This window comes from Mustelus asterias, chromosome 14 (genome assembly GCF_964213995.1).
Source record: "Mustelus asterias chromosome 14, sMusAst1.hap1.1, whole genome shotgun sequence".
Lineage (NCBI taxonomy): Eukaryota > Metazoa > Chordata > Chondrichthyes > Carcharhiniformes > Triakidae > Mustelus > Mustelus asterias.
This window is the reverse complement of record NC_135814.1, coordinates 83,708,086-83,730,267: the sequence shown is the minus strand read 5'-3', so window position 1 is coordinate 83,730,267 and position 22,182 is coordinate 83,708,086. Positions and strand designations below refer to the sequence as shown.

The following is a 22,182-nucleotide window of genomic DNA, read 5'->3' as shown; positions in this document are numbered from 1 at the left end:
GGATGTGCTCTGTGTTCGGAACCACTTCTCCCAGCATTGTGATCGGTTCACTAACTTTGAACACCCACACCACACAGTCCAACTAGAATGCTGTTGGGTCACTATGGCAGTGTAATAACTCTGATCATTGTCAAATAGCCCTAAAGCTGGTGCTGTTGCTAAAAGTTGATCTTTTCTTTGCACATTTAATTGTTTCCATAAATCTGCCATTATAAACTAACATAGGCACGAGTTTCAGAGCAATTTAAAATCAAATCAACTGTTTGCTGAAATAATTAACTTTCCTACAGACCCCAAACAGAACTTAACGCACAATATAGAGATAGCCACAGCTCATAAATTTTAAACAAGTCACTTTCCACTTCCAGCTTCCTAAAGTGACAGAGCTCGAAATCTCTGTCAAATTAAAAAATAAAAATAAAATTCATAATCTCCAATGTATATAAATTCTTAATTACCAAATTAGGAACACCAGATGGTGAAATCTTTGCCAGTTAAAAACACAAGAGATAAAACAAATATGCCGTCACAATTTCTTCAGATGAAGACAAACGAAAGAGCACATGATTCCTTTGAATCCTTATTATCATAGTTAGAACCCAAGATTATTCGAAGTTCAAATTGGTTATTTTCAACCTCCAATTTATATATTCTGAATTTAAAACTTCAATTTACTTTCCACAGATTGGGCCTGATTTTACCATTTTGATTCTAAGCACTGAGTCTGGGCACAATTCAGATCCGACTTGTAAACCCTGTTCTCAGGCGCTCCCATAAGCACTCAGCCTGAAAAAAAAAATCGCAAGTCTGAATTGCGCTGTGGGCGGAGCTTATTGATGCGCGATCAATTCACTCGGGAGGCTAGGACCTACCCGGGAATAAAGGCTTTTATTCACAACAAGAATAGAGCACACTGCTTAACAATACTATCCCAGACTAAGGGCTACTAGGAAGTAGCAGTGACCTTTATACTCCTTTAAGAAGGCAGAGCCAAACAGAGTGTACCACAGAACAATGCTAACAGGTGGAAAACCCCAACAGTAACAAGAGTAACCTATGTACAAGTACCCATAGTGGTAACCATCTATGGTTCACCACATTCACCCCTCCTTTAAAAACAAAGGCCGGTGGGGTAAGGAGACGATACGAACTGTCCACATGTTCACAAGTTCAGTCGTATCGGAGGGCCGCACCGTCTCTGCGACCTCCGCAGCACTGGCTCCAGTGTCGGTTCTGGTGACCGTGGTGACGACCCTCTCTCCGAGGTGGTGTCCAGTGACTCCTCCAGTTCCTCACACACCTGTGGACCTCGAGGTGGCGACAATCTCCTGGACTCAGGCAAGCTGTACACGGGAGTAAGAGGATTCAGTGGAGGTCCCGATGCTGCCCGCGTCGTGTCAGGAGGGGAGAGAATGGGCAAAGGAATCCTAACCAGGGGTGCGGGAGTGACGGGGGTTTCCAGGTCCCCTGCAGGCGCCAGATCTCTGATAGAGACCGTGTCCTCTCGCCCATCAGGATATGCCACATAGGCATATTGAGGGTTGGCGTGGAGGAGGTGGACCTGTTCAACCAAAGGGTCGGACTTGCGGGCCCTAACATGCCGCCGCAGGAGGACAGGTCCTGAGTACGTCAACCAAGACGGCAGTGAGGTCCCAGAGGAAGACTTCCTAGGGAAGGTAAACATCCGCTCATGTGGGTTCGCGTTGGTTGCCGTACACAGGAGGGACCGGATTGAATGGAGCTCATCAGAAAGTACCTCTTGCCAATGGTATACTGGAAGACCCCTAGACCTTAACGCCAGTAAAACAGCCTTCCAGACTGTAGCGTTTTCTCTCTCGACCTGTCCGTTACCCCTGGGGTTATAACTCGTAGTCTTACTTGAGGCAATTCCTTTAGAGAGCAGGTATTGCCTCAAGTCGTCGCTCATAAATGACGAACCCCTATCACTGTGGATATAACTGGGGTAGCAGAACAGGGTAAAAAGACTCCGCAGGGCTTTGATGACCGTGGCAGAGGGCATGTCAGAACAGGGGATGGCAAAGGGGAATCGGGAGTATTCGTCAACCACGTTGAGGAAGTACACATTCCGATCTGTCGAAGGAAGGGAGCCCTTGAAGTCGACACTCAGTCGTTCAAAAGGGCGAGTGGCCTTAATGAGGTGTGCCCTGTCAGTCCGGTAGAAGTGCGGCTTGCACTCTGCACATACCTGGCAGCTTCGAGTTATCGACCTGACATCCTCTATGGAGTAGGGCAGATTCCGAGCCTTTACAAAATGGAAGAGCCGAGTGATCCCCGGATGGCAGAGATCATTGTGGAGGGCCTGTAATCGATCCTCCTGCACACTGGCACATGTTCCACGCGACAGGGCGTCTGAGGGCTCATTGAGCTTCCCCGGACGGTACATGATATCATAGTTGTAGGTGGAGAGTTCGATTCTCCACCTCAAGATTTTATCATTCTTAATTTTTCCCCTTAACGTGTTGTTGAATATGAGGGCCACGGACCGCTGGTCCGTGAGCAGGGTAAACCATTTGCCAGCCAAATAATGGCGTCAATGCCGTACGGCCTCCACAATGGCCTGAGCCTCTTTCTCCACAGAGGAGTGCCGAATTTCAGGGCCTTGGAGGGTGCGAGAGAAAAAGGCGACGGGCCTGCCCGCCTGGTTAAGTGTGGCGGCCAGGGCGAAATCAGATGCATCACTCTCCACCTGAAAGGGGATGGACTCATCGACAGCGTGCATCGTGGCTTTCGCGATGTCGGCTTTTATCCCTGCAAAGGCTAGGCGAGCCTCTGCTGCCAGGGGAAAAGAGGTAGATTTTATGAGCGGACGGGCTTTGTCCGCGTAATTGGGAACCCACTGTGCATAGTACGAGAAGAAGCCTAAGCATCTTCTCAGTGCTTTGATGCTAGTGGGTAGGGGAAGTTCAAGGAGGGGACGCATACGGTCTGGATCGGGGCCGATGACCCCGTTTTCCACCACGTATCCGAGGATTGCTAGGCGGTGCTTGCTGAATACACACTTCTCCTTGTTATAGGTCAGGTTCAGGAGAGACGCAGTGCGTAAAAACTTCTGGAGGTTGGCGTCGTGGTCCTGCTGGTCATGGCCGCAGATAGTGACGTTGTCCAGGTACGGGAAGGTAGCCCGTAGCCCGTTCTGGTCCACCATTCGTCCATCTCACGCTGGAAGACCGAGACCCCATTAGTGACGCCGAAAGGGACTCTTAAAAAGTGGTAGAGACGGCCATCCGCCTCAAAGGCCGTGTATTTGCGGTCCTCTGGGCGAATGGGGAGCTGGTGGTAGGCTGACTTCAAGTCGATGGTGGAGAACACCCGATACTGCGCAATCTGGTTGACCATGTCAGATTTGCGCGGGAGAGGGTACGCGTCCAGCTGCGTGTACCTATTAATGGCCTGACTATAGTCTATGACCATCCGGGGCTTGTCTCCAGTCTTGACCACCACGACTTGTGCTCTCCATGGGCTAGTGCTAGGTTGAATGACCCCTTCCCTGAGGAGCCGCTGAACCTCAGATCGAATAAAGATCCGATCCTCAGCGCTGTAACGCCTGCTCTTAGTTGCGATGGGCTTTCAGCCTGGCACAAGATTTTCGAATAGGGAAGGCGGGGTAATTTTGAGTGTCGAGAGACTGCATGTGGAGCGCGCTGGACAATTTGGAGGCTGCTGTTCTCCCACTGAAAGTGGAGGGAGTGGCCCATCGTACTGCAGGGTCACACTCTTAAGGTGGACCATAAAGTCTAGCCCCAGGAGTACCGGAGCGCAAAGGTGCGGTAACACGAGGAGCCTGAAGTTCTCGTAAACTATGCCCCGCACCGTTAAGGTTACCACACAGCTCCCAAGAACGATAACAAATCGGGACCTCGACGCCATGGAGATTGTCTGCCTGACAGTTTGCACACGGAGAGCGCACCGTTTCACTGTATCCGGATGGATAAAGCTCTCCGTGCTCCCGCTGTCAAACAGGCAATGCATCAGGCGCCCGTTTACCTCTATGTCCATCACGGACTTGTCGAGTCTGTGAGGCTTGGCCTGGTCCAGGATGATTGACGTCACTGTTGGATCCCGAGTGTAACTGCAGGCAGGTGAGATAGCCGACGATGAGGACCCCTGCTGGTCTTCTGCGGCCGGTGTCGACCAAAATGGCTGCGCCCACGAATCACACGTGGTCGATGATGTTGAAAACGGTGGCACCCGCAGGTCGCATGTGGCTTGCATCGTCGTCATTGGAAATGGCGGCGCCCATGAATCGCACGTGGCTGAAGACATCGACGAGGCCGGAGACGAGGAGATGGATCCTGGGGAGTCACCGTAGCATTGCTGGGCTTGGAAGGGGTCTTTGCTCGGCACACTTTTGCATAGTGCCCTTTCTTCCCACAGGCGGAGCAAAACACCGTCCTGGCCGGACATCTCAGACGAGGGTGCTTCGCCAATCTGCAGAAATAGCACCGTGGGCCTCCAGGAGCTGCCGCAGCCGTCAGGTCTGAAGTTGAGAGCATTATCGCGCAGTTTCGAGGAGCCGCCGGGTACAGTTGAGGCGGTGGCTGTACTTGCCACGATGTTCCCACATGGTCAGTGGGGTAGGTTTCACGACTTCTGGAGGCCGTTTCCATGGCATCGGCCAATTCTACCGTCTTAGCCAGGTCCAAGTTACCCTGCTCTAGCAGCTGCAGGCGAATATAGGATGAGCCGATTCCTGCCACGAACGCATCTCGGATAAGATCGTTGGTGGATTGAGTAGCCGACACCTCCTTGCAATTGCAGGCTCTGGCTAGCTGTTGAAGTTCGCACAGGTACCGTCCCGTAGTTTCGCCGGGCTGCCGCCATCGAGTGGCTAATAGGTGACGAGCATGAATTTCATTCGGCTGTTTATGGTACAGCTTCTTGAGTAATTCGATGGCCTCTTTGTAATTTTAGGAATCACGGATTGTTGCATACACAGTGTCGCTCACCCTTGCGTGGAGGACCCGCAATCTGTCGGCATCGGACTGGACTGCTGTCAAGGCGTCGATGTAATCCTCAAAACACTTCAACCAATGGTCGAAAGTATTCGATGCTCCAGCGGCATGCGGATTCAAGGTTAGCCAATCGGGTTTCAGCATCTGCTCCATTTTTCTTCGAACAAAATTTTTGTGAATAAAATTGATGCGCGATTAATTCACTCGGGAGGCTAGGACCTACCCGGGAATAAAGGCTTTTATTCACAACAAGAATAGAGCACACTGCTTAACAATACTTTCCCAGACTAAGGGCTACTAGGAAGTAGCAGTGACCTTTATACTCCTGTAAGAAGGCGGAGCCAAATGGAGTGTACCACAGAACAATGCTAACAGGTGGAACACCCCAACCCTAACCCCAACAGTAACAAGAGTAACATATGTACAAGTACCCATAGTGGTAACCATCTATGGTTCACCACACTTATCGTGCCCAAAACACTGCTGCTCTGATTGGAGTTTTGAACTGCACATGCGCAGTGAGAAAAAAATTTGAAAAAAAGTGCACCCCTGTCACATCGCTCTCGGGCCACAAAGAGCGGATAAAGTGGCCTGGGAGCGAGAACTGGGAGCGATGGCCCCCACAGACATCACCCCACTCCCACAACAACCTCCCGCTACCCAGATTGATCGCGACCCTCTGCCCCCCTCCCCCACACCTATCGCCTGCAGAGTGGCAGTGGTCCCCCCTGCCCCTCCGTCCCCCCCACCAGAGAGCGATCGGGCCTCCCCCCCCACCAGAGATACATCTTCCGCCCTCTCCCACCAGACAACGATCTGGCCTCCCTCCCACCCCCGCCCCCACCCCGCCTTCGCCAAAGAATGATCGGGCCTCCCTCCTCCCTCTTCTCCCTCACCAGAGATACATTTGATCCGCCTCCTCCTCCTCCCCCCCCCCCCCCCACCACCAGTGAATGATCTAGCCTCCCTCCTCCCTCCCCCCCTTCACCAGAAATACATCTGACTCACCTCCTCCTCCCCCCACCAGAGAATGATCTGACCCACCTCCCTCCCCCCCCCCACACCGATCTGAGTCAGAGAGCCGTTGGAAGCTCTGAACTTACCTCTTCAGCAGCTGGAGCGCCCGAAACAGACCTTTGCCGAGCAGGTCTGTTTCACTCCAAATCTGGATGTGCGAACATGATGGTAAAAGGGGAAATGCTGGTAAAGTTGGGCGGGCAGCCCATTAATTCAATTTAAATGCATGCAAATGCATTTAAATCGCCATTGCACCTAGATAAAGTGGGCGGGCGCGGATCGTGTTAATGGCCTCACGCCCGACTTACCAAGTTTTAATGGGCGCGATGCAATGGCAAAATCGGGCTCATTATGTTCAAAATAACTTGCCACACATATATAGTTTATAGGTATGTGTAGGAGCTTTTATTAAACTGCCTTCTATCCTATGTCTCTTGAGATTAACCATGGCCATCAATTATACTCAAGATTGAAGAATGTCAAAAGCTTATCTTATTTCAATTTACACTTGAATCCAATCCAATTCCCATTTAATTTTGAACTCTGTATCAAACTCACTATTGCAAAATCACAGTTAGGTGGAAAAAAACATTGAAGCCATCAACATGAAAACATCCACACAAGTACACACAGATGCAAATGAAAGCTTTCCATCATTCACTCCACAGCACTTTCCTTTCCTTTCCTTCGATCTGAACATTTTAAACTGGAATGAAAATTGATTATGACAGTAGCCTTCATTCTTCTTTCTTCCAAACTGTAATCAAACTCAAAAGACAAGAGTAAATTCAAGATCTTTTAAACTTAAATTTTAACAGATTTAGCATTTTATCAACCCCTTTGAAGTTAAGCTAAAGCCGGCAATAAAAAAACAATGGCTTTTACAGCTCCTGTTTTCAACCTAATACAACAACAACCACCTACCGAAATACAAAAACGACTCCAATTATTAGCTCAACTTCAGGTTTTCTCAAATCAATTTTTTGCATTTTGCCAATTCATGCACAATATTTCCCTGGTAAGGTGTGAGAATCTAGTTTTTCTCTCTCAATTTTGTAGCACACACACTGCATACTATCTCCCTGATGTTAAAAGCAAAGGTCCCCTTTGAAGTTCTTTGCAAGGTTAGTGAGGTTTATGCTCCTGCTCCTTACTACACATGGTCTGTTTTCAGTCTATCCCAGCCACCAAATTTTTTCTTTGGCTTCGGGAGATTCTGAGTCACATTTTTAAAATAATTTTCTTTATTAACTTTCGGTACTTGTATTAAACTGCCTTTGTCTCCACACCCCCCCCCCCCCCCCCACCCAGAGGACCCCTGTCTCTGGACTGGCTCACATCAGTATATCATGTGGCTCTCGTCCTCTAGTGTCCGTTTTCACTTTGCTACTGAGAGAGATACAGAAACCTGCTTCTGTTCGCTTCATACTCAGCACGTCCTTAGATGGGTTGAGTGGCGTTCTCTTGCTCACTGCTACTCTGTGTGACAACTGTCCCGCCACATTCCCGCATATCCCTATCCTCTACGTCTTCCCCGGGCATGGCATTCGCTTGTGCTACTCAAGGCAGTGCAAAAGTCAGTTTTTGTCCCCCTCCCACCCCCCGAGCATTCGCGTGACTTCACTCATTAAATACTGTTTTCCGTAGCTCCCTTATTCTTGTTTGTGTCGCTCAACCTATGGTTCTGACAGCCTGACATGTAACTCCTCTAACTACTGGTGATAAATACAAACATTGCTGCCCCCCCAGGCGTGTCTTGCTGCTAGAATCCAGTAAACGATCCAGCTCGCAGCACCAATTCTGTAGGAACGCTTTGGGATTCCAAGTACAAAAGGCTCACGGAGACAATAATTCTGGTTGAAGACACACTTTATTGTCCAAGCCTGGTCTACGCAGTGGGAGCGCAATTTGAGGGAGCCCAAATTACTCTAAATTGTATTGCTTCTGGTATTATAATTGTACCATTTTGAAAAGTCATTCGCCCACCTCCTTGTCCATTAGCATAGATCATTTACATTGACCAATAACACTCTGCTCTCTGATGGAATAGGAATATGTAAATAAAATTGGATCCTCCTGTCTTCTAGTAATTCTTTATTGGGAAGTTGTATTGCTCTATTCATTCTTTTGTTTGGGATAGTTTGGACTGTCTGGGACACACGCTGATAAGAGGGTTCTTCTTTTCTCAGTAGCTGTACTGTTTTCAAGGAATGTGGTTCTTCTTATTTGGCTGTATCCCATCATGCTTAGAGCAGTGTGTAGTTGGCCAAGGTGTAAGCTTTTATTACAGAATATAATGGGGGCGATTCTCCCCCAAAAAAGTACTGAATTGGCAGGAAAAATGGTGTCAATTACAATTGTTTTTTCAGTGCAACTTCAGACTTGAATCTCCCACACTCTGTGCACTGCAGAGGTCACAATCGGGAATATCATTAAAAGCTTGGGGGGGGGGGGCCCCTATTCACACCAGAGTCTGACAGTTCCAGGCCTCTGCACATGCACAGCAGCCTCGACCTGTCAGCCTGCACTTTTCTGGCCAGCTCAATCACTGGCCAGCCCAGAACCCTTGCATTGCTGCCCCCCACCCCCAGCCCCCACCGTGGCCCAATCACGGCTCGATCGTGGCCCCCACAAACATTCCAGGCCCGGCCCCGAACCCCCCATCCCAGAGTGCCCCAATCTCCAGCCCCCCCCCCCCCCCCAGCAATGATGATCCCAATCTCCAGCCCCCCCCCCCCCCAGCAATGATGATCCCAATCTCCAGCCCCCCCCCCCCTAGCAATGATGATCCACCCCACCCTGGCAGACCCCCCCCCACATGGGAGGCAGACTCCCCGGGCAGACCCCCCAAAAACCATTGATCACTGGCCTCCCTCCAGCTCCGACTGAATCCAGAGTGGCAGCAGGACCCCTGACCCCCACCGATCTCCCCCTAGGCCCCGCCCCAGCCAGCCCCACTCCCTAGGCCCTGCCCCTTGTCCCCCCCTTGTCCGATGCTCGATGAGCTGTACCAAGGTGCCCTCTGGGCATGGGCACTTTGCCCCTTGGGCATTGCCAGGGAGCACAGGCTGGTGCTGCCAGGTGTCCATGCCCAGGGAGGCACCACCCTCGCCGCCTGATCCCCTGGGGGGCCCCGAATGCCCCCCTTCATTCCAGCAGGGTCTTCCTCTAGTTCCCCAAAAGTGGGGAGCTACTCTGAACCCTGCCAGAGTGAAATTGTCCTGGCAAGGTGGGAGATGCTATCGGGCCTAGAGAATTCAGTCCCAGGCCCAATAATGACATTCAAATAACACTAAAAATAGATTAAAGTGGCTTACCTGGACTTCCTGCCAGTGATAAGAAACGACCGTAGAAAAAGAGATAATCAGCCATGGATATCGAAGGAAATAAAGGAGGGTATCAAATTGAAAGAAAATGCATACAAAGTGGCAAAGATTAGTGAGAACCTAGAGGATTAGGAAATCTTTACAGGTCAACAGAAAGCCACGAGAAAAGTGATAAAAAATTGTAAGATAGGAGTAAACTAGCTCAGAATATAAAAACAGATAGCAAAAGTTTCTACAAATATATAAAACGAAAAAGAGTGGCTAAAGTAAACATTGGTCCTTTTGAGGATGAGAACGGGGATTAATAACTGGAAATGAGGAAATGGCTGAAGCATTAAATAGGTATTTTGTGTCGGTCTTCACAGTGGAAGACACAAATAACATGCCAAAAATTGATGACAGGAGGCTATGGCAGGTGAGGACCGAGAAACTATCATTATCACAAAAGAGGTAGTGTTGGGCAAGGTAATGGGGCTAAAGGTAGACAAGTCTCCTGGTCCTGATGGAATGCATCTCAGGGTACTAAAAGAGATGGCGGGGGAAATAGCAAATGCGCTAGTGATAATTTACCAAAATTCGCTGGACTCTGGGGTGGTTCCCGCAGATTGAAAAACAGCAAATGTGACGCCACTGTTTAAAAAAGGAGGTAGATAAAAGGAGGGTAACTATAGGCCAGTTAGCTTAACTTCTGTGGTAGGGAAAATGCTTGAATTTATCATCAAGGAAGAAATAGTGAGTCATCTGGATACACATTGTCCCATTGGGAAAATGCAGCATGGGTTCATGAAGGGCAGGTCATGTTTGACTAATTTGGTGGAATTCTTTGAGAACATTACATGTGCAGTGGACAATGGGGAACCTGTGGATGTGCTGTATCTAGATTTCCAGAAGGCATTTGATAAGGTGCCACACCAAAGGTTGCTGCAAAAGATAAAGGTGCACGGTGTTACAGGTGATGTATTAGTATGGATAGAGGATTGGTTAACTAACAGAAAGCAAAGAGTGGGGGTAAATGAGTGTTTTTCTGGTTGGTGATCAGTGACTAGTGGTACGTCTCAAGGATCAGTGTTGGGACCACAATTGCTTACGATTTACATAGACGATTTGGAGTTGGGGACCAAGTGCAGTGTGTCAGAATTCGCAGATGACACTAAGATGAGTGGCAGTGCAAGTTGTGCAGAGGATGCTGAAAGTCTGCAAAGGGATATAGATAGTTTAAGTGAGTGGGCAAGGGTCTGGCAGATGGAGTACAATGTTTGTAAATGTGAGGTCATCCATTTTGGTAGGAATAACAGCAAAATGGACTATTATTTAAATGGTAAAAAATTGCAGCATGCTGCTGTGCAGAGGGACCTGGGTGTCCTTGTGAATGAATCACAAAAAGTTGGTTTGCAGGTGCAGCAGGTAATTAAGAAGGCAAATGGAATTTTGTCCTTCATTGCTAGAGGGATGGAGTTTAAAAACAGCGAGATTATGTTGCAGCTGTATAAGGTGCTGCTGAGGCCACACCTGGAGTACTGTGTACAGTTTTGGTCTCCTTACTTGAGAAAGGATATACTGGCACTGGAGGGGGTGCAGAGAAGATTCCAGAGTTGAGAGGGTTGGCTTATGAGGAGAGACTGAGTAGACTGGGGCTATACTCATTGGAATTCAGAAGAATGAGGGGAGATCTTATAGAAACATACAAGATTTTGAAGAGAATAGATAAGACAGAAGCAGGGAAGTTATTTCCACTGACGGGTGAAAGTAGCACTAGGGGGCATAGCCTCAAAATAAGGCGGAACAGATTTAGGACTGAGTTGAGGAGGAACTTCTTTACCCAAAGGGTTGTGAATCTGTGGAATTCCCTGCCCAGTGAAGCAGTTGAGACTGCCCCATTGAATGATTTTAAGGAAAGAATAGATAGATCTTTGAACGGTAAAGGAATTAAGGGTTATGATGAGCGGGTGGGTAAGTGGAGCTGAGTCCATGAAAATATCAGATTATTGGATGGCAGAGTTGGTTCGACGGGCCAGGTGGCCTACTCCTGCTCCTAGTTTTTATGTTCTTATGTTCTTTCCTGCGTGGTCCCAACCGCACCGAATTTCTGGCAGTGGGAGACGCACATGCATCAGGAACGCAGGCGTGAATCCCGTGAATCGGTGCACGCATGTGTCTCCTGACCCAACCCGCCAAAGTATTCTGGGTCAGAATGGGAGAATCATCCCCAATATATTTTCAAAGATACATGTTTAAATTCTCTAACAATGGTTATATGTGTTTCTATGCAAACAGTACCTTTGTAACTCCAGGTACTTTGCATTTTTGCTGTACCAGATTTTCTCTAAATTAATCTAACTGATCTACTCATTTTTTTACTCTCAGGTTATCCTAAACACCCTCTAATACCTCAGGTGGCGTACTGTGAATGATCTGAGCACCACACCTTAGGAGAAATGAATTGGCTCTGCAGAGATTGTAAAATAGCTTAACCAGAATGATACCTGGACTCCCAGAGATATTTTACATGGCAGGAATTATGTTCCTTGAATTTAGATTGTTAAGGGGTGATTTGATTGAAACTTTCAGGATATTAAGGAGAGCAGGTAGGCCGAATAGATAGAACATATTTCTCCTATTTAGGGAGTTTAGGACAGAGGAGTTGATCCTATCGAAAAAGTGCTGAACAAGTGTGAAAACAGGAGAGAATCGTGTCCCTTTTTTGGGTGACTTCTCAGACGCAACTAACAACAAATCATGGAATAAATTGCAGAATGAAAAAATAAACTCTTAGAGATATAATTGACGTTGTGCAGTTGATAAGAAATTAGTGAAGGAAGCAGGGAGTGAGATTTTATAGCTAAATATTTTAATTTTATATCTTGCTAAGGAACAATGCACTCATTACTCGGCCAATTGGTCATATTCTGTTGTGTAAAATCCATGAGAAATGTTTGTTAGATCAATGGTATGACATTGTTATCCTGAAAATATATGAACACATGGGGATGATGGTCAGATAAAGGTCACCAGTTCTCACAGGCTTGCCCCCACAATCAGGAAGGTCAGAAAATCACAAAAGGACACCTCCCCCCACCACATTGCCATGCAACTTTCTCCTTTCTCCAAGAAACCAGTGGAAAAGCAAGGCCGGGATTCTCCCAAAGAATTCTAAGTGTTGAATTCCTGTAAAAGCTGGAGTAAATCCCGTTTTTGTTTTCAGCGGGATTTTCGAAATGAATCTCCCACAGTCTGCGCAGCACGCAGGGCACTAGCGTGAGTCACACTGAAAATCCAGGGACGGGGCCTATTCCCGCTGGAGAGGCTGAAATCAGTATGCTGAGTGGGCCACCGTGCATGCACCAATCTCTGGCTGATAGCTAAACAAATCCTCCCAGCTTTGACATCGTTGGCCTCATCCACCACGGACATCGCTGGCCTCATCACTCCCACTCTCATTCCCTTACGGACATTGCTGGCCTCTCGCCCCATCCTCCCCCCCCAGAAGAACTTTTGCTGGCCTCATCGCTACCCAGAATTGGAAGCAAGAATTCAGTTTCATCAGAGCATCCTTGCCTTTATTTTCCACTCCTCTTTTTAGAAAGCTAATGATCCCACCAGCCTCTTTAACCACTTGCTCAATTCAATGATGTGTGTGTATATGGCTCCAGCTCTGTGAGTTTGTGTAACATTTCAGAATTGTGCTTCCTTTTATATTGCCACTACTCATTCTTCCCAACAAAATGAATCATGGTTCTCTGCATTGAATGTCTTGGCCATGTGTCCACCTATCCCACCAGCCTATCTACATGTTCTTAAAGTCTATCTGTAGCTTCCTCACAGCTTAAAGCTTTGTTTTCTCAGCAGCAAATTTTGAAATTCTGCACTATAAAACAAAGGGCCCGATTTTACCAAAAATTCGCGCCCGGGCACGAAATCGCGGTAAAGTCGGGGGTCGGGCCTTTAACGTGATCTGCACCCAAATCCAAGCAGATTGCGGCTTTACCAACACCCGATGCGGGCGCAGGTCCGGCCCGCGCCCGAATCGGGCGGCCTGACGATTTAAATGCATTTGCATGCATTTAAATCGACTTAATGAACCGCGCGCCCAACTCTACCGCCAAATCCCACTTTACCACTGCGCGGCCCAATCCGAATCCACGTTTTTAGCGACTTGCAGAATAAAAGTCCAAAGCATATTTCTATTCTGCAGGGGAATCTCCGAAGCCCATCCTCCCCGACCATCTTTCGCGGCCCCCCCCCCGCTAACCACCCCGGCAGACCCCCCTCCTCCCCCCGGGATCGGACACCCCTGAGAGGCAGGCCCCCTCAGCAGAGCACACCCCCAACCTACCTTGATCGCTGGTCTCCCTGCACCATCCTTCCGACCTGCAGTCCTTCGAGAGCCTGCAGCACCTTCCTGGCCTTCTGCTGGCGTCCGCCGGAGGGGGGGGGGCGGGCTCAGATGGATCTCTGGTTGGGGGGGGGCGGAGGATGGACATGGGAGAATCTTGCAAACTGCAAATAATGTAGCATCGTCTTTGTGCTGCCTAATTATCTATGGGAAAGGTCATTAAACTACAGTGTCCTAGAGAGCAATTAGTGACCTGTATAATGCATTTGTGATTTGTAAATGGATTGTTGATGCTCAAATATTCAGAGTCATGTGGTGAACTTGGAAGAATTGTCCCTGTGGTGGAACTTGGTTGGAAATAAGATTCAAGGAGTTTACTGAACATTGCACAGAATTAGAGGAATTCCCTTTGGAAGATAATGTCAAAATTATAATCGCAGGAACTAAAAACCTGACAGTCAAAAATTTGGGAAAATATTTCAAAATATATATCCCCCCATCCATATATTCTGCTCTCTCTGCTGTTTTTTGTTTCGCGCCCGGGCGCGCTGCTTCGGATTTTTTTTGAACTGCACATGCTCAGTTCAGAGCTCCGATCGGTCCGGCAGCGCTAAGCCCCGCCCACAGCGCAGTTCAGACTGGAGCCGGCAAAACGCGTATGGGCACGCTGGAAAGAGGATTCCAGGTTCGGAGCTATTTGACGCTCAGATTCGGCACTTCGACTCAAAATGGTAAAATCAGGCCCAAAGTCTAGTTTTTTTTTGCCATAAGTCAATATACCCATGTAGGGCACCCACTGTATAACTTCAGGTAGTCTGTAATCGTTCACAACTACTCTCTGTTTGCTGTCACTGAGCCAACTTTGTAAGCATGTTGCTGCTTTCCCTCCTATTTCATTAGCTTCAATTTTGCCGGCATGCCGAATATGTGGCAGTTTATTAATCGCCCTTTAGAAATCCATATTAGCCACATGACCCTCATCTATCCAATCCGTTATTTTATCAGAAATGTTCTGTCGAGATGGATAAACATGATTTGACTTTAACATGTCCCTGCTGAGTTTCCTTAATCAACACTTGGCAAAGTAACTGTAAATGTGACTCTGGTTAGCAAAGGTTCTCATGCCACAAGGTGATGTGACCATAGCTGCTGGATTTACACTATTTTTCTGTAAAAACAATTCCAATATTCCAGCTCTCTGGCACCATTCCCTTATCTACGGAGATTTGGAAGAATATGATGAGTAACCTCTCAGTTTCACCGAGTCAACATATTAAATTAATAACATGGACAAAGTTTATTCATATATCATGAGCCGAGATTACAGATGTAAAATGGAGAATATGAGAATTTAGTTCGAGATTTCTAATGAACTTCACACCAATCCAGAAATAAATGAAAACCTTGACTGTGAATGACAGGAGGTTTTATTATTTTCAAGAATATTTCAACAGAGAGGAATCACATTTATCAAGAACAATCTAGAATTCTCTCATGCGTCTGAAAGATCCGATAGTTGAGTTGTAGCCGCCCCAGTCACTGTATCTCCTGTATTCACCGGGTCTCATGAAGTACTGTCGGCCTCTGTAGTTGGGATGTTCATAGAAGGTCCAGTAACCGTCCATCACATGGGAGGAGTGAATGTCACGGTAACGGAAATGATCGTAGACAGAGGGACAGTCATCCATGAATTCCATCATCTGTCCTCCAAAGTCAGGCCTCTCGTAAATCCTCATCCTGTAGTTTCCACCTCGGTACTGGAATAGAAATAACACCATATTTGTCATGGGCTTAACAATTAGAAAGGCAGCCTTCTGAGGAGCAGGGAATAAATGAAGAGTTGTAAATGACATTACCGAACAATTGAATTCATTATCTGTTGAGTAAATGCCCTTGCATCCTTCCTTCAACCTGTTACAAAAAAATGCTCAAATCTTTAGATAATTACTCTCAGGTTGGATTCCAGTTGGGTCGTACAGATTTATTTTTATGTTAATGCTCATTTCTGGTCCAAATCAAGAACTGATGGTCTTTCCACCTCACTGAGTAATCGAACATTGTAAATTGATAGAATGTCTCTTAATAAGGATTAACTTTTTCAACCTTAATGAAAAGAATATTCTTACATTCAATCCAGACAATTCCCACAACTAATTAACATAGTTAAATAATGTGAACCAATTTATAATAATAAAATTGCTTTCTCTTTAAACTATGGACCCATGTACAAGTTTCGTGGTTTTAATATTTAAGTATAATTAATTATACATTTGAGAAAATAATTTGTATTAATTACCATTTTCAAATTAGATGCTCCACACACAAAATAGTGGTCAAAACAGCTAAAGGGTTTCTTCAGTTCAAACTCACCTGCCCCACAGTTTATCATTTTCCACTCAGCTATCCAGATTATATACAAAAGTCACCAAAGGAAACTTACATATGGGTAGGAGCGACATGAGCCGATGCTGTCATTGAATCCCATCCAGCGCTGGTAGTCAGGATAATCTCCCCTGGTCAGAACATACTGGTATCCCATGTAATTGGGTCTCTCATACACCACCCACCAGTCACTCATGACACGGATGGAGTTACAGCGACTGAAGTAAGGGGACAGGTCAGCACAGTCACTGCTGCACTCATAGTGCCGACCCTGGAAGTTCCTGTCTTCGTAAAAGATAATCTGTGGGAAGAGACAGTGATTAGGCAATTAATAACTTGTGAAACTCGGCAATTAGAATTCTAATGCAACACATGAACTCTGATTTATCCTTGCCTTTCCCATTTTCAGCTCAGACCTGGTTGACTAATTGACTGAATGTATCTGCTTCACACAGCTTGGTATTTATACGTTGGATACAATTGCCACTCTGGGCTGCTCTTTTGTTATTTTAATGTTTGTGATGGTTTGAATACAGCACAATAGCAGTAAACCACATGTCACATAGACTAAAGAAAAGGCACCTATGTATCATTGAATGTTTTTGCCTCCATCTCATTTTAATTGTTGGGTCAATAAGGCAAAAGTGCATTGGTATTCATTGTGTTCCTGATACTGTATTTACACTGAAATTCCCCAACAGTTAACGTGACACATTCAATCAGGTATGTTTCTGATTTGTCCATGTAATGATTGCGGTAGACTCCAGAACTGGCCACAACGCAGATGTATATATCCAGAACAAGTTCTTTTTTATTTACACCACTTTATATAACTGTCAGTGTAACTGTCAGTGTTATCCGATTTCACATTGTGGTCCAAAGCCCCTCAAGCTTTAATCACTGCATGTATCTATTTTCCCTCTTCTCATGGGCATATCTATGGATTTTATCAATATTGTCTTCCAGAAAGCATTTGATCAAATCCCTTCAAAGTTGACCAGAAGTTAACCAAAGTCAACCAAAGCAGGGGAAGCTGAATTATTGACCTGGTTAGGAAATGGTTGAATGGCAGGAGAAGAGGGAAGGGATAATGGGCAGTTACTCAGAATGGCAAGATCTACCCAGTGTTATCTCGAAACAATCTGTGTTGAACCCTCAAATATTTTCGGTATTTGTTAACAACCTAGATGATGACATAAAAAGACACATGCTCAAGTTTACCAATGACAGAAAGATAGGCATTATTGTAAGGAGTGCTGATGGAAGCATGAAAATATAAATTAATAGATTGGGAGAAAGCAGGAACCTGTGGCAAATGGATCCAATATATGCAATATAGGTGAGGGGATTTAATTTGGATCTGAAAGGATAGAAAAGTGTACTTTCCATGTGGTAAAAATCTAGAAACAACGAAAGTCCAAAGAGAATTCGGGACCATCTATGTAGATCATTAAATTGTTGTCAACAGATACAGAATACATTAAAAAAGCTAATGGAATTATATCCAGAGGACTTTAAAAGTGGGTAAAAGTCATGCTTAATATTAACAAAGCTCTGGTTTAGACCTCACGTGGAGCATTGTGAATATTCTGAGCAAAACACCTTAGGAGAAATGAATTGGCCCTGGATGGATTTTAGAGTAGCTTTACAAGAATGGTGCCTGGAATCCCAGAGATATTATAGATAGCAGGATTTTGGAGCCTTGAATTTCGATGGTTAAGGGGTAATTTGATTGAGGTTTACAAGATATTCAGGGGGACAGGTAGCCCAAATAGATAGAACATATTTCTCCTATTTAGGGAGTGCAGGACATGGTCTAAAATTTGAGTCAGACAGGGTGACGGAAGTTTGGGAATCTCTTCCCCAAACAGCAATTGGAGTTAAATTATTGTAGATGTTAAATCTGAGATTGATAGATTATTATTAAGTTTATGTTAATTTATTTGTGTCACAAGTAGGCTTACATTAACACTGCAATGAAGTTACTGTGAAAATCCCCTAGTCACCACACTCTGGCACCTGTTCGGGTATGCTGAGGGAGAATTTAGCAGGGCCAATGCATCTAACTAGCACATCCTTTGGACTGTGGGAGAAAACCAGAGCACCCAGAGGAACCCCATGCAGACATGGGGAAAATGTGCAGATTCCGCACAGACAGTGACCCAAGCCGAGAATCAAGGCCAGGTCCCTGACACTGTGAGTCAGCAGTGCAAACCATTGTGCCACCATGCCACCATCGAAAGGTGTTAAGGGATAATGGGTGAAGGCAATCGTGTGTTCATTACACAGCAGCCATGTAGGTGTGGCCAGAGGGGCTGAACAGCCTCCTCCTTTTATTCTGCTCCTCCTGTTATTCTGTTCCTCTACGTAACTCTTTTTCTTGAAGGTTACTATGGAAGCCGCGACATCACCGTATCAGACATTGAACTCCATAATAAAATATAATTCAGATATTAATGCTTCAGACAGACAGAGATCGGACAACCCACCAAAACAATGATGGTTTATTAATTCAGTTTCAGCAAATGTCTGGAGTTGATCATTTTTCCCTGAATTGGTCAGCTTCATGCATTTATAAGCTACATATGTGTTTGCAATTCCATGGATGTTACAAAGTGAGTATTTACAACTTCAGACCTTCTTTATCTCGCCAGTATCATTCAGTATCTTTCTATCAGCAGTGACACTATTTATGTTCAGATCATGATCTACTCCTGCTCCTAAGTTCTCCATTCCTATGTTCCTGTCAGGCAGCTCCTGCAAACCATGAACATTCCAGCCAGTGTGATTTGTCTTCAGTTCCACGTGCAATATAACCCAAGATGTACTTGCATTACACAGCACTGCCATTCACCAGCACACCCAGATCCTTTCCTCTGCTACATTATGTTAATTTATCGTCCCAGTGTTTATTGCACTTCCCGAATCACATGACATTCTAGCTGATCAGTTTGTTTTTCACTATTTGCAATTCTACCTTGAATTAATTTGAAGTTTCAGGCAGTTTTGTTTGGGAGGGGCAGGTCCTGGTGTAGTTCCATTTTCACAACTTTCTCAGACACGCATGCATTCATTTCAACAGGGGTGAAGTGGAAAAGGACGAGAGCTTCAAGTTTCTAGGTGTCCAGATCACCAACAACCTGGCCTTGTCCCTCCATGCTGACGCTATAGTTAAAAAAGCTCACCAACGCATCTACTTTCTCAGGAGGATAAAGAAATTCGTCATGTCCGCTACGGCTCTTACCATAGAAAGCATCCTTTCTGGATGTAGCACAGCTTGGTATGGCTCATGCTCTGACCAAGACCGCAATAAGCTACAAAGTGCCGTGAACATAGCGCAGTCCATCACATGGGTTACAGGGTAATTTGAGAATGTGGATTCAAAATTGACTCAGTTGGAGGAGGCAGAGGGTGATGACAGAAGACTGGTTTAGTGACTGGAAGCCAGTGTCCAGTGGCGTACCACAGGGATTTGTTTTGGATCCCCTATTATTCGTAATTTATATAAACGACATAGATGACTATGTGGGGAGTAGGATTTGTAAGTTTGTGGATGACACAAAGAATGGCTGGGTGGTTAACAGTGAGGCGGAGTGTCTTGTGCTTCAAGAAGATCTAGACAGAATTGTCAAATGGGCAGATAAGTTACAGATAGAATTTAACCCTGAAAAGTGTGAAGTGATACACTTTGGAAGGAGTAATTTGACAAGGAAGTACTCAATGAATGGTAGGACACTAAGAAGTTCTTTGGAACTTGAAGTGTTTGTCCACAGATCTGTGAAGGCAGAAGGACATGGTAGTAGAGTGGAAAAGGCATATGGGACGCTTGCCTTTATCAATCGAGGCATAGATTACATAAGTAGGGAAGTCATGTTGGAGTTGTATAGAACTTTGGTGAGGCCACAGCTCGAGTGCAGTTCTGGTCAGCACATTATAGGAAGGATGTCATTGCACTGGAGGAGGTGCAGAGGAGATGCAGAGGATGCTTCCAGGAAGGAACATTTAAGTTATGAAGAGAGATTGGGTAGATTTGGGTTGTTTTTGTTAGAGCAGAGAAGACTGAGGGGCAACCTGGTCGAGTTGTACAAGATTATGAGGGACGTGGGCAGAGTGGATAGAGAGCAGCTGTTCCCCTTAGTTAAAGGGTTACTCACGAGGGGACATAGGTTCACGGTGAGAGGCAGGAGGTTTAGGGGAGGAGGTGAGGAAAAACATTTTTACCCAGAGTTTGTGTACCCTTTTAGAATTGAACTTCCTTGTATATTATAATATAAATTTATCATTATTTCAATTAAACGTGCTCATTAAACAAATCTGGGTGATTTAGGAGCTGGGACCATTCAAGGAATGCTTTGTTCAAATAACAATGAAAGTGAAATGAAAGCACAAGGAAATGAATTATTCACACATCGGATGTCTTTCAGGTGTTTTGCTGCAACAGGCATTTTGTTCAAATTTGCTGATTTTCAGCATTGAATCATTAGAATAACAAAGTACAGCTGAGAGAGGCTTTTCTGCCCAGCATATAAATAGCAGACCGTGTGAAACAGTGAAACATTCTGTTACTAGACTAACAGTGAACTCAAAATGGGAAAGGCAAGGATAACTCAATGTTTATACGAGGCATTAGGATTTTTCATTCTGTATCTCCTGATTTGAGAAATTATTAATTTTCACTTTTCTCTTTCCACAGATTATCTTTTACGAGGACAGGAACTTCCAGGGTCGGCACTATGAGTGCAGCACTGACTGTGCTGACCTGTCCCCTTACTTCAGTCGCTGTAACTCCATCCGTGTGGAGAGTGACTGGTGGGTGGTGTATGAGAGACCCAATTACATGGGATACCAATACGTTCTGAACAGGGGAGATTATCCTGACTACCAGCGCTGGATGGGATTCAATGACAACATCAGGTCATGTCGCTCCTACCCACACGTAAGTTATGTTTGGTGACTTTTTGTATATAATCTGGATGGATGAGTAAAAAATGATGAAAAAGGCCAGTTGAGTTTGTTGGTTTGAACTGTGGAAACCCTTCAGCTGTTTTCACTAATATTTTGTGTGTGGAGCATATTCTTAATTTGGAAACAAAAAGAAATACAAATCATTGTCCTTAAATGTATAATTAATTATACTTAAATGCTAATGCCAAAGTTTAAAGAGAGTATAATAATATTATTAGAACTTGGTTCACATTATTTAAATATTTTGAGCTAAAACCTATGTGTTAGAAGTGTCCAGCTTGTTTGTAAAAATATCATTTTCAGCATGGTTGAATAATGAAGGTCTTAAAGATAAACATTCTGAGGAACCACAATGTTTTAAATCTCAGTCAGATGGAAAGAATATCGCATCACAATGTGCAAAACAAATGAACTTTCATATTTAAATAAATCTCCTCTCTGTCTGGCCCAACCTGAATCCATGCTAAGGTCACTTTTCAGCATTCTTCCATAACAATTTGAAGGAGGGATGCATGGGAATTTAGTCAACAGATAATGAACTCAATTGTTCAGAAATATCATCTGCAACTCTTCATTTATTCCCTGCTCCTCAGAAGGCTGTCATTCTATTTGTTACATCCATTGCAAATATGTTTTTATTTCTATTCCAGTACCGAGGTGGAAACTACAGAATGAGGATTTACGAGAGGCCTGACTTTGGGGGACAGATGATGGAATTCATGGATGACTGTCCCTCTGTCTACGATCGTTTCCGTTACCGTGACATTAACTCCTGCCATGTGATGGACGGTTACTGGACCTTCTATGAACAGCCCAACTACAGAGGTCGACAGTACTTCATGAGACCCGGTGAATACAGGAGATACAGTGACTGGGGCGGCTACAACTCAACTGTCGGATCTTTCAGACGCATGAGAGATTTCTAAATTGTTCTTGACAAATGTGATTCTTCTTTGCTGGATATTATTGAAAACAATAAAACATCCTTTAATTCACTGTCATGGTTTTCATTTATTTCTGGAATGTTGTGTAGATCAATGGATTGAAGCAGATTTTTTGCAGTGTTGGTTTGATATTTCAGCCTGAAGTGAGCTTCCCACCACATACCCATCCAGCCACTAAAACTGCCTAGCTCCAACTTTTAAACATTGCTGACTCCATCTTGTCTCAGCTTAACTGCTGCTGG

General features: G+C 45.3%; 2 pseudogenes; one reads left to right on the top strand and one right to left on the bottom strand.

Annotated features, from left to right (window-relative positions):
- Positions 1–6,152: 6,152 nt before the first annotated feature.
- LOC144503974 (gamma-crystallin S-1-like) lies at positions 6,153–21,922 on the top strand (annotated as a pseudogene).
- On the bottom strand, positions 15,131–16,338 carry LOC144503815 (gamma-crystallin S-1 pseudogene; annotated as a pseudogene).
- Positions 21,923–22,182: the final 260 nt, after the last annotated feature.